This window comes from Dioscorea cayenensis, chromosome 2 (genome assembly GCF_009730915.1).
Source record: "Dioscorea cayenensis subsp. rotundata cultivar TDr96_F1 chromosome 2, TDr96_F1_v2_PseudoChromosome.rev07_lg8_w22 25.fasta, whole genome shotgun sequence".
NCBI classification, from domain to species: domain Eukaryota; kingdom Viridiplantae; phylum Streptophyta; class Magnoliopsida; order Dioscoreales; family Dioscoreaceae; genus Dioscorea; species Dioscorea cayenensis.
This window is the reverse complement of record NC_052472.1, coordinates 20,944,328-20,958,062: the sequence shown is the minus strand read 5'-3', so window position 1 is coordinate 20,958,062 and position 13,735 is coordinate 20,944,328. Positions and strand designations below refer to the sequence as shown.

General features: G+C 39.8%; 1 pseudogene; it reads right to left on the bottom strand.

Annotated features, from left to right (window-relative positions):
- Positions 1-2,970: 2,970 nt before the first annotated feature.
- LOC120274647 lies at positions 2,971-8,434 on the bottom strand (annotated as a pseudogene).
- Between the last annotated feature and the right edge of the window lie 5,301 nt (positions 8,435-13,735).

The window sequence follows — 13,735 nt, the reverse complement described above, 5'->3', positions numbered from 1 at the left end:
TGTCTGGTCGGTGCGTAGCTATTGATAGGGTTATTTTTGTGAAACCGTGGTCACCACATGAGGATCTCAATGACCAGTGTCAGGTTTGGATACTTGATGGCTCAACTTGTCTAATCGGCGACTAGGTAGGGGAGTGTTTTGAGGCTGATGATTTGATATTAGTTTCCTGGTTGTTGCATGGCTTATTTTGATTGGATTGTAATAGTAACTAGTAGGCGATCTCCACAATTATATTTCTTTTGAAAAATTTGTTTGATGATTGATTTATTTATGTTTTATCTTAAAGTTGTATTTTTACAAAATTAGTGTATTTGGGAAAGTTGAGTTATAAAATTGATGTATGCTTTATATCGCTATATATTATTTGAAATTGTTGAGTCACTATGACCAGCATAAAATGTGTTGTGATTTGCGTGGAGCGTAATTCCTAGTTGCTATTGTCTTGGTAAAGCTGATGTGGTGAGTTCGTGGTTTGATGGGTCCCTTTTTCTATTGTTGGTGTCGTTTGATTTTGTAGTGGTTGTACTGCGTATTTAGTAATTATGTCTTGTATTCATGTATTTGAAGATGTGTTTGAGGTGTAAAGTTGTCGTTGTCTTTGTAAGTGTGATTTGGTTTTTAGGTGTGTCGGGTTCCGATTAAAATGGTTTAATCGATGTTGCCACATTTGCTCTGTAGAGGTAGATTAATATATGCTATAGAAAAATTATGTCAATCATTGAGTTATATTCGTGACAAGCACCATTCTACAAGGTTTCTTGGCAGAGATGTGTAGTTATTGCCACATGTAAACGTACCGACCTAAGGAATTTCGACTTTTGTCTTGCCGATTTGTTATTCGATAATTCATAATTTAGATATTGTTGGTTGTTGAGGTACTATTTTCATGATAGAGTAAAGATATAAGGAATAAACCATGAATTTTTAATAAGTGCAATAGAGTATTAGAAAATATGATGTCAGAGGCATATTTGTGCAGTGCCTCTCATGAGGTTACATCAGACAACCTAATAACGAACTTTTTTTTTTTTTTGGGTAAATAACTCTGGTCATTCTTTTTTGTGTGTTTGTATTTTGGTATATGTTTAAAAGTTACTGATTTGTCGAATTTTTATGTTAATGGCGTAACATGTGATTGAATAACAGGGCTGAGAGCGAAAATATCGTATTATCTGCTTTTGTGCTTGGTTAATTGCGTTGTTTGAAATTGATCAATCATGTAACCGAGGTAATGAATCAGTCGTAATTTTTTAAGTTGGATAGTAGAAATATAATGCATGATGCTAGGGGCTTTAAAGTTGTTTTTTGATGTTGATGTAGCGATATAATTAATCATTAAAAGTGCAGCAAAATAAACCATAAACCAAAACAACATAGGAATGAACAAAAATCACTATAGTGGATACAATAACAACTGTGACTTAATAAAATAAAATTAAAACCAAATAGGAAGTTTTGTCTAGGCATAGAGGGGTGTCCTCTTGGGAAGGTGAAATGACGATAAGCGTACTAGATGACATCTTTGACACCGTTATTGCGCTGTCACGTAGAGGCTTTGAGACTTACCTCACAATCACTGTGGACTATTCTCTAATTTTGGTTTAGCTGTAGGTAGTATGACACCCAAAGAAGAAACATGTGAAAAATTTTCAAAGATAAGGAAGATAATGCAATCGAAAGCACAATTGAAAAATGCATTTTTATGCAAACCCACGCAAATAACGTTGCTCCGAGCAAGGAGCACAACAATTTATGCTGACTGCCCATACGCTCCATACTAATCGTCAGAGAGATCAGCCCGTCAAGACCAGGTCCTAAAAATCCCTTGCACAAAGTGATTCCAAGTAGATGCTCTAGCAACCGCGATGTAGAAGAAGAACAAAGTGGTTTCACTCACTAGAATAGCACTGTGATAAGGTTCAGGAGGCCACAGGCAATTTATTGCATCTAGCAGCCAAATTGTCTGAGGTCAAGAACTTTGTTGTCCGCACGTTGGCTGATCGACGCTTCACTAGCTCAAATTATTTTCAAATGGCTTCATTTATTTATTTAGTAATTTACTTTCAAGTGATATCATATAAAATAATTTCATTTTTATTTTTAATCAGTAATCAAAGCTCTAATCATAAAACCCAGAACATACGTAAAAGGCCAACAACCCGACTGGTATCCCTCATAATACCTTTCTATCCTCCTCCTCTCTATCATGATCTCACTGCACTGCCCTCGAAAAATCTTTTTGCATGTTTATTTCTAATAAATACAATTTATCCATTTTGCATCTTTTACAAAATAAACTGAATACAAATTAATTAATTAAGTCAAATTATTAACCATGTGAAAATATAAAATATATAAATAAACATATTAAATAAATAAATATGTTTTCATGGAAACATAAGATATGATTTTTCATTAACAATTACCCATTTTCACAGGCCACTCTAGCAATTTTATCCCAAATCTCAAAACTTAACGCTACTTCAGATTTTCCAACAAAGAGGCAGCGGCAAAATCCATTTATACGAAAGCACACAACATTTACCGTCATTATTTTTGAAAATCAATATCAGACGACAAGTCAATATTTTATAGATGAATATAAACAGTATCAAACAAAAGACTTGAACCTGCAGACGATAAATACGTATTAAAGACGGTATCAAGATAAAATCCAATGTGAATAAAGAGATAATAACAAGACTGTCAGAGGGATTCAATCCACGACCTCTCCTTTAGCGTTGGTCATACCATCATTATTTTTGAAAATTCTGTGGAATGCCCCCAAATGGCCACACTCAAATAGTAAAAAACTCCAACAGACAAAAGAAACACAAGGACCTGAAAGGCTGAAACATTAATAAAGAACATTATTACCACCCAATCATACAAAAATTATTTGCAGCCATTATTCTTGTTCAAATGGCTGCACACATTTTTACTCCACCATGATACCTCTGGATCTGCATGTTATTCAACTGCTGGCCTCTTGCACTTTCTTTCAATAACAGGAGCAGAACGGACTACACTAACTGAGGATGCTGCCATTGCTGCACCAGGCAATCCAAGGTGTGCAGTCGGAACCTGGTGAGGAAAGAGAACCCGGCGGCACCCGGTATTCCAAGGATGTTATAAACTAAGAGCAGATACACGTTTAGCCTTATTCTAGAGAAGGTCTTCCTCGAGAGATCTATGGCGGTGCCTGTGACATCTTCTAAGTTGCTCTTCATGAGAACAATGTCAGCCGTTTCAGCCCGTTATGTCTGTTCCAGCACCTATTGCCATCCCTACGTCTGCAGAAACAAGTGCTGGAGAATCATTTGATTCCGTCCCCAACGCATTGCCACGGTAGAAACCATACACACATCTGTCAAAACGAAATGGATACAGCGATGAATTGAAATGAAATGGTGGTGAATAGACTTGAATAGTGCATAAATTGGTGTATAACGGTATACTCAAAAATCAGTAAAATATAGGTCTTCAACTATATGAGTTCTCCATTTTGTTCATTTTGTTTCTCTGTCCTCCAAAATTGTGATTTAGATGTGAACACGAGGTGCACAAGTCGATAAGTTTCTCACATGTGCAGTGCTGTCTTAATGTCAAAGCAAGTAAAGTTATGTTGGACAGTATCACCAAGGTGATGGAACAAAGTTGCTCAGCTGAGAACTGAAGCAAACAACGGGCCAAAATTTATGAACTAATAACATTTTTAAACATAACAATACAACAAGATATATGTCGAGAAAAGAATAAAACGCAGAAGTAAATAATAAGATAAAGTTCCTTGCCAAGTGAAGAACATCAGGTAAATCTTTGATGTGAGTAAAAGCCAAGGCAGATTAATTAAGAATAGTTGTATTACTCAATTGAAGGCTAAAAGGAAACATAATATTTACAAATGCATGAAATGTCCTTGAAAAATATATTGAATATGTGAGCTTAATTAACAATTTTAAAGCCAATAAAAAATACATATGACTTCACTGTTGTTTTCAACAAGCTATCCAAATATGCAATATTTGAGTAACAAATCATATTTTTCTATAAGATGCTAAAGCCATACCTGCAGTTCTTTGACTTTCTCTCAGCTTTCTGTTCAGGTCTAGCTTCAGCAACAACAGTGTCGATTCCAACTTTAGCAATTGCATTTGCAGTACCCCAGTTATCCCTGTCATCATAATGCTCTTCACCTTCAGCGGAGTTGAGAATCGATATTACATCTTGTGCACCAGGCTTCAGAGGATCGGAGATCGCTATTATTCCGACCACTTCCTGGTTCAGGTGATACACTATTCCTGTTTGGGCCAGCTCCTCGGCTTCCTGAGCAGTTGCCAGAGGCTGCAACTGGAATATGAATGCCTGCATCTAATGATCGTCTGCTGCCCACAACAATTTCTTTGTTTCTGACTGTAGCTTTGACACCATGACCAGTGAGATACAGAAACAAAGTCTCGTACCGGCAGGCCAGACATGGCTACTTCATCGCAAATCTTTTAGCATATTAGGGCGATAGCTCAAGCTAAAGGGATGCTCACTGTTTCACCTAATAAAGATTTCCGGCGAGCTTGTTGAGATGACAACAAGAGAAATAATGAGATGAAAAATACACTTCGAGGAGATGATCATGTGGCAGTTACATTGAAGGCAGCCTCTATAAGCACTATAGAACATTGTCTTAAAGCAAATACAAACATGCCAAGCATATCCCACATAAGACCATTTTGTATTGGGGAATATCTCTTTTTGTCATATAGGTGGCGTGAAAAATTCATCACTTGTTATAAAAGCATGAATGAAGATACTGGATGAGAATTGATCATCAAAAAGATTAAGAAAGATCTGTCAGTGCACTTCTGCTGCTGCAACATATTCATAGAAGTCACCCAACACCACATTATCTCAACAACCTTGTGGTGACGACAACTGGCTTACCCGTCCGTGAGCGTGCCTGTCTTGTCGAACACAATGCAGTTCACCTGCAAAGAAATTCAGCCTCTGCTTCAACAAGGAATTTCCACTATAACAGATAGTCTGAACTCACAGATGATTCCGGAGATTTAGTAGTTTCTCAATAAGTACATAAAAACAAAAGATTATCATTGGAGAACATTCTATATAATCTATTCTATATAACATTCTATAAGTCAACTTTTCAAAACAGTCAGGAGAGATTGTATTGCATACCTTTGTGTGCTCTCCAATGCTTGACCCCCTTTTAATTAGAACACCAGAAGCACCCACACCAGTGGCCACCATTACAGCTGTGGGAGTCGCAAGGCCAAGAGCACATGGACAAGCTATGACCACAACTGCTATGCCAAACTGGAGAGAAAGTTGGAAGGTATCCATGGAAGATGGAACCCAAGATCCAGGGTAGCTGTGGAGTTTTCCAGCTAAATACCATGAAAGCCAAGTAATGAACGCAAAAGGATATGACCTGTAAGTGCAAAAACAAGTTACATTGAGCTGTTGCTCATCTTCAACCAACATTGACTTTCTTAGAGAAGTTTCTGCCACTAGTGGCCCCTAAGGTTGGGTCATGAAACACAATTAAGATAATGCACATATAAACTCCCAAATTTACACCTTTCAATATGTTTGATATGGGAAAATTTTTGTCATACTAATGGCCGAACTTTCCATTATCATGCATATGGATGCTAGGACATGAGAGCGCTTATCATGAATGTTTGATTTAAAATCGATGACAACAAAAACAGGAGAGAGGGAGAGCAGAATTACTAACCATGGGCACAAAATACATGGAAATGCGATCCGCAAAACTTGAATAGGAGCTCGCCATTTGTGCTGATTCTATAAGCCGGACAATTTGAGCTAGAGCACTTTCAGATCCAATGTGTGTCGTCTGAACATGCAAGACACCATTTTCATTCACAGTTCCACCTATCACAGTATGACCCTTCCTTTTTGCAACAGGGCGAGCTTCACCTGTTATCATGCTCTCATTGACATGGCTCTGGCCCCATATAACAACACCATCAGATGCCACCTTACCGCCAGGCACAATTTTTAATCACATCATTTCTGTATCAACCGACTATCAATCTCGTCTCATTAGCACATTCCTTCACTGTCATAAGTTAACAAAGTTGCAGTTTCAGGGCCAAGTCCATGAGCTTGGCAATGGCCTCCCAGATGTTTTCCCTTTGGCTAAGACCTCAGATACTTCCCAAGTAAAATAAATGAGATGAGCATTGAACTAGTCTCAAAAATCTGTTGACTTAAAACTTGGTGAAGCTGTTGCTCTAAGCACCGAGTAGACTGAATAGAAGTATGCTGCATTAGTTCCCTAGGAGCAATGAGGACATCCATGTTTCGGTAGATCCATGTCGCAAAGCTTTATATGCTCCTATATAAAAATCTTCTTCCAACGATGAATTGAACTGGCGTGGCTAATATCCATCTCAAAAGCTCCCCCAATGCTCTAGCATATTAACTATTTTCTTTATCAAGTCCATGCTTAATCCCGGAACATACATAAACACCATTGAAGTCAGAAACACTGGGATTGTAAAGACTATACTCCAAAGGAAAGACTGATAGTACTGTTTAATCTCACGATGCTTGTGGGGCTCCCCCTTCCCACACCATCAGGATATAATGATGCCTTGAAACGTCCAGAACCAGTTGATTCAACAACTTCACGAAAGTCCGGGGACCAGTTCGGTCTGGTTTGTAGGATAGAGAGATCTTTTTAAGCAGAAAATCTGTACTTATATTTTCTATTCCAGGAAGTGCTTGAAGTGAATTTTCAATGATTCTCATAGATCGTTCAGTACGTACTCCATCTAGCCTGAGATCTATCTTGCTTCGATCCTCCCCGGTGCTCATAAGGATAGCTTCAAAACCAGTATCTTCAACAGCCTCCATGAGTTTATCAGCACTAACAATTTTAGGATCATACTGAATTTCTGCCTCTTCAGTTGCCAAGGCTACTATGGCTTTCTGTACGCCATGAACACCTTGCAAAGCAGATTCCACAGTCCCTGAGCAAGAAGTACAAGTCATTCCTTTTATGCGGATTCTGCATATTAGAGTTGATTTTTCGTTCATTTCCTCTACAATCAATGCAGCTTCAAATCCAACATCTTCAATAGTCTCTTGAATTTGCTCTTCCTACAAAAAGTAGACATAATAGAAAATAAGACTATTCTGCTACAATTGTTGAAACAAGACACAGATAAAGCATGGGAGCAGAGGATCATATGATATATAGTAACAATCTTCCAAAAGGCAAATACATGCTAACCATGCCATTAATAGAACAATTCTCAAAACCATGATGGCAAATAAAGTACCTAAAAGTTATCCACTACACTTTGTACTTGCTCTGCATGCACAAAATACAAAATAAGCATAAGCATGACTCAGGAACGATCATATGTGAATTCATACTTCGTTTTGTTGGCTTCACAACAACCTTATGATACTTGTGTACTTGTAGCTAGAAACAGCTATGGATAATACTTGAATATATCATTAACTAAATTAGTGCATACCATAAATGGGATGGAAGATGGAACAAGAATTTAAAGAGTATTCAGCTTGTTCATTGTACAGCTCATACTTTTTATTATAGCTGAAACTGTTTCTGCCGGTTTGGTTTCTTACACATAAGTTAACAGTGGATGGACACATAATACACTTTTAAGAAGAGGACCTGATTGGAAAAATAAGCATAAAGTGCAACTTTTGATTTGAAGTTCCTCAGTTAACTAAATCATACAGGGTCATAGAGTCCCTACTTTCATCCATAGGATGCTAAGTATTCAAACCAGCCAGAATTTTGATTATTTATGAACTACTGGTTTCTAAATGACATCAAACCTAATTAAGTAATTATTCTTCTTCAAGATCAGGTTGTACCTCGAGAGGTATAGCATCAATTCTTTTATAATTTTTGGTTCAGTAAACCATTAATTGCTTCAAATCAAGCATGAGAAAAAAGTTAAGAACATTACAATCTCAAGAGAAGCAAAAAGGTAAAAAACACCAACCAACTGAAATAGAAATTCTCGATCAAAGATGCTAAAATTGGTCTACGCTACAGAACTTCCTGCCAATGATATCATGGATTTAAAAAGTGAATCTTAAGAAAAAGAAATAATCAAACTCCGCCATTAAAAAAATTCAATCTTCAAGTTGAAGAACTGAAATGATATAAGAACAATTTCAAACCATCAAACCAAACAATCAGAAGAAAAATTTTTCAAGACTCACCGAGACGAAGGCCGGGTAAAAGACAACCTGAGCTCGATTCCCCAACACGTCGACAGCCGCATCATGAATCCCAGGCAATCGCTTGATAGCCTTCTCCACCGACCCAGCGCACGCGGAGCAAGTCATCCCAATCACCGAGAAGAGCGCCGTGGCCCCTCATCTCCTCTGTCTCATCAGGACCAACACAGCTAGAGTGAAGCCACGGACGAGCTCCTTTCGGGTACTTCGGCATCGAGGGATAGCGAGGCCTCAGCGAGAGGCTAGGGCTTCGAAGGCACTCGAAGAAGAGGGCTTTTGCTCGCCATGGCGCTCTCGTTGTGATTTCAAAGGTCTCTGTTTTTGATTGTTTAAATAGAGAATGCGAGCGCGAGAAGGAAAAGGATTTATGACTGTAACTTTAAGATTCTGCAGCATAGATCTGGACCGTTGAATCTTCTTGATTGGGTTTCTTATATAGATTGGGCCGTACGAATGGACGTGGGCCCAAGCTTTGAGAATGCCTATTGAAGTTCTTAAGGCGGCCTGGTATCCAATTCCAACACGTTGGAATATTTATTTAATTTTGGGTTGTTTAGAAAAACCCCGGAATCACGTATATAAATATATATATATATATGACTTAGGTCAATTGCTATAGAAACAGTAGTTTTAATAGTAGCTGTTGTGTATTAACAACCAAAAATGGTTGTTAGGCTGTGTATTTGGTTTTTTTATAGATTTTTTTCTTTAAATGTTTCAGTAAAGATCGGATTGGACGATCGGGATTAATCGAGTTACTCGACGATCACAACTTAATGTTTTAAATGAAAAAAATACTATATATTTTATTATTCATATGCATAGTACAATTTGGATAAGGATTTTATTGCATTATATATAATATTTTGAAGATTGATTGAAATTCAATCGTTACCGATAAATGTCCGAATATTCATAGACTGATACGCATTTATATATATATCATGCGACAATACATCTTCTACGGACGCCTATAGATAAAAATCTATGGGACGTCAATTATCACCGCTGAATCACGTATCCATCTGACTGATCATCGATAAATGCAATAACCGTAAGTAATTATCGCTCATCAATATCGGGCCATTGGGATCGAAATCCAACGGCTTTATACCCGACATCCATGAAGAACGATCCCTCATATATATATATATATATATACACAAGGGTATGCTAACGTGCCATTTATAACTTTTGGTATATTCGTTATCAGATCACGAATATTCACATATAGCGTTGATTCCCTCAATGGAATGGCTTTTTATTCTCATAAATAGTAAACAGTATATTATGAAGAACAGTGTCTAATAAACAATGATTTTTATAAACAGTGAAAATGGTAAAGTACAGTAATATATGGGATGGAATGTGGATCGTTGGATCATTCATCATAACAATACTTTTAGTGAATCTCGAGCTGTCCAAGCTCATCAGCTCCCCTCTAACCAAAAATTTTTAAAAAAATATCAAACACTCTCTCACCTCACCTACCCACCTGAACATGATTTTTGATTATTGAACATATTAATGTAATGCTCTCTCTACAGTATTTTCTCTCTATCTCTCTAATTTTTTTTGTAATCTATCGACGTTTTATCAAGGTCCGCAAATTACGTTTGCTATATATTTATATATAATAATCTCAAATCCAATTTGTTATTTTTATCATAAATAACATATGAAAATAATATTCATAAATGTATTTATTTTTTTTCATATTTTGATTTGTAAATATTTATAAAATAAATGTATATTTTAAAAATATATCTATAAAATATATTTGACCATCAATTTACAGGTAGAACGATCTAGTTACTGAATCCTGATAACTCTATTAGTATAAGGTTGAGTAAAACTATTATTGAGAAATATTTTTTTATAATATAATATAATCATTTATAATGTAAAAGGCATGTGTAGGAAAAAGGGCCCATACCCCTCCGAGAGTTTCCAACAAAGCCCTGTGAGGGGGCATCACCTCTGGGTATACCGTGACATCTCCGAGATCAATATTCGCAGGTAGATCAAAAGCACCAATGTCACCCCCCGGCAGTGGGTTCTCCACTGTCATTGAGTGTCCTCCCCCGAGATTTGGGTCAACCGCCTGTCCAACCAGTGTCCCAGAACAGTGAAGAGATCCCATCAATCCCCTATCCACCTCACATAAGAATTGCATGAGGGGAAGGGGATCTCACCGTCAAGAGAAACCCGACTCGTGACGGGAGGACGGCTCGAACGACTCGACCTCGGAGTTTGAGAGAAATCTGAGGGAATTGCTTCCCGGATTGCAAGAACATAGCTCGGTCGGGGGCAAAGAACCTCCAAAGGCTCCGTAAGAAGCTAGAGACAAAAGAAGCTCGCCTTCAAGATTTAACGAAGAGGCGGGTTTATCCTCGAACCGCCAAAAATCTTCTAAGAAGAAGACTCGGCAAGAAGGTGCAAGAAGGTACTACACATAAACCTCTTCTTATTTCCGACCGACTAATGATCAACTTATCAGTTATTGCAATGCTTGCGGTATTGATTTTTTTCCGACCGCTAGTGTTAGCTTGAATAGTCAACGCTACTCAGAGTTGGCCCGCACGAACCATGTGGCAGTCGTCGCGAGACCTCTTCTCGAGGTCCGCTCAACATCGCTGTTTATGAATATTATCACTTGAATGTTAGGGGCCCGGGGAGACCGCAAAAAAGATTCCTCGTTAAAGATTTTCTCCTGCTCCACCATGCGGATGTGTGCCGCTCGCAGGAGTCCAAACTAGCGCCGGCTTTCGCAAGCTATGTGGAGAGAGATCTGGGGGTTCTAGGTTGATCAATTTGAGGTCGCCCCTACCGATGGGACGCCTGAGGGATGATTGTCGTGGAATAGCTCTCATTATCGCTGGGGAAACTTGAACAAGTGGGGGCTTTTAGCATCACGTTGGAGTTTCACGACAAGAGAGACAACTTTTGCTGGAGATGCACTTCGGTTTACGGGTCCCATTAGTAGAGACTTGAAACTTGGGTTCTGGAGGAGTTAAGGGGTTGTAGTAGGATCCCCAATTCCCTCGGGTACTACGTGGGGACTTCAATGCCATTTTCTCCATTGAAGATAAACCGTCTGGGACCCCAAACCTGAGGGATCTTCATTCGCTAATCGCTTTCTGCAGTGAAGTCCATCTTTTGTGAACCGATGGCGCTTGGGAGGAGATACTTTGACCAACGGGCTGTGGACCCTATTTGGGTGAAATCGACCGATTTTTTGTGAACGTCGCCTGGACTGATCGCTTCCCATGTACGGTCCAAAATTGTTTACCTAGGCTAGGATCGGATCATGTTCCCATCCGCTCGGTGGGGACACCGCCTATCCCTAGAAACTTTAGGTTCGAGCTAGTGTGGTTTACTGATGAGGGTTTTATGCACCTCAGCAAAGAATGGTGGATGGAGATGACTCAAGGTCGTGGTGCTTTTGTGGTTGCTAAGAAACCGGCCGGACTCGTGGAGCTGCTAAGGAGATGGGCCAAAGTTTGTTTTGGGTCTATCAGGGTTAAAGAAGCTTAACCTTCTACATGAGGTGGAGAAGTTAGATGTCCTTAAGGAGGCTAGGATTTTGTCACCGGATGAGCTTGCTCAGGAGCTCCACCTTTTGAATTCGTTAGAAGATATTCGCAAGCAAGAGGAAATTTCATCACAGGCAAAGGTCGAGGCTTCAAAGTGGTCGCAGGAAGGTGACGAGAACACTAAATTCTTCCACTCTATGGCTGAATGGGAGGAAAATGCTCGAACCTTATCCCGGTGTCTTTCATGAGAGTAGGCTCATTTCGGACCCAAAAGCTGGGAAGGATGTTTGTTAATCGGTTTCAACAACAATTTGAAGCAAGCGGACATGGAGACTCAAGGTGGACTTGTTCTAAGCTCTTAGCAAACAAGAGACATGTGGATCCTGATCAGTCGGATAGGCCTTTTACAATGATTGAGGTTAAGGATGCGGTCTTCAGTCTAGGGGGGGATAAAGCCCCTGGACCGGATGGATTCCCGATCCACTTCTTCAACAAATTTCGAGACGGTCAAGGACGACATTTTCAAGCTCTGTGAGGATTTCTATTTTGGAAGAGCTAATTTAGAAAGGATCAATTGGGCGAACATTGTGCTCATCCCCAAGGTGGTGTCACCTGAATCCCCGGGAGACTATAGACCCATCAGTCTTATTAATTCATCTCTTAAAATTGTTTCCAAAAATTCGGCCACTAGGCTCGAGAAGGTGATGGACGATTTAGTGGACAATTCCCAACTGCATTTTAAGGGCGAGATGCATTCGGACAACGTGGCGTATGATCGAGGAGCTCGATTTTTTTAGCATGAATAAAAAGAAGACTCCGGGTACATCTTGAAAGTGGATTTCGCCAAGGCTTTCTCGACATGGTGGACTAGGAATTTTTTTGGACCTACTCAAAGCTCGGGCTTTGTAGCAGTGGATGGGATGGATTGAAGGTATGTCCGCCTCTGTGAACTAATTTTTATTCCCTGCTCGGGTATGTCCGCCTCCAGTGAACTTCTAAGACGTGCCTTTACTCGTGAGGAAAGGGTGCACCCCGGCGAGGCAAACCAGGGGACTTTGAATCAGTAATGTTGGGTTGTTACCGGTTACTTACTTGGGCATCCCAATCTCGGGAGGAAGGCCCCGTAAGCAGGATTGGGAAGGCCTTATTGCTAAAGTGCGTAAGCGATTAACTTCTTGGAAGAGTAGGTATCTTTCCATCAGGGCGGCGACACCCTCGCAAACTCGGTGTTGCTCGGCAATTCCAACATATCGATGTCTATCTTCCGCCCTACCGCTGGGTGATTAAAGCCATCGACCGGATAAGAAGGGATTTTTATGGTCGGGGCCGACATTGATAAACCCGGGTGAGGTTAGTTAACCGAAAGCACCGCTCGCCAAGGAGCAAGGTGGCTCGGGGATCTCGATCTTCATCACTTCAACCCGGCTCACTGGGAAGTGGTGGTGGAAGTTAGCAAATGACGGTAATCGGGGAGGAGCCGAGGTGATTCAGACACTACGTAGTAGTCATGGATCCGCTCACTAAAAAGGAGTGGGAAGGATGTCGCTCTTCCGCATGGGGTCCCGAGCGCATCCGATCTACGGTGCCGCGGTCCCTAGTGAAGTTAATTCGTGCTAACACTTTCTTCTGGAAAGATAGATGGCTCAACGGTAGAGCACCAATGTATGTGTGGCATGATCAGTACAGAGAGTGTGGACAACATGACGCTTCTTTCAAGGATTTGGCACACTTGCTTGAGGGGCATCCTTTCTACGAGGATGCAGATTTAGTTCAAATTAGAGATAGGTGGCGGAATAGTGGGAATGATGTGAAGGACATAAAAAGATGGGCGCTTAATGGAACCGGGGCTTTCTCCGTAAAGTCACTCTATAACTTCCTTATTGATGGGGGTGAGGTGTGAAATTGCAAAAATTCTTTTGGAAAAGTAAATGCCC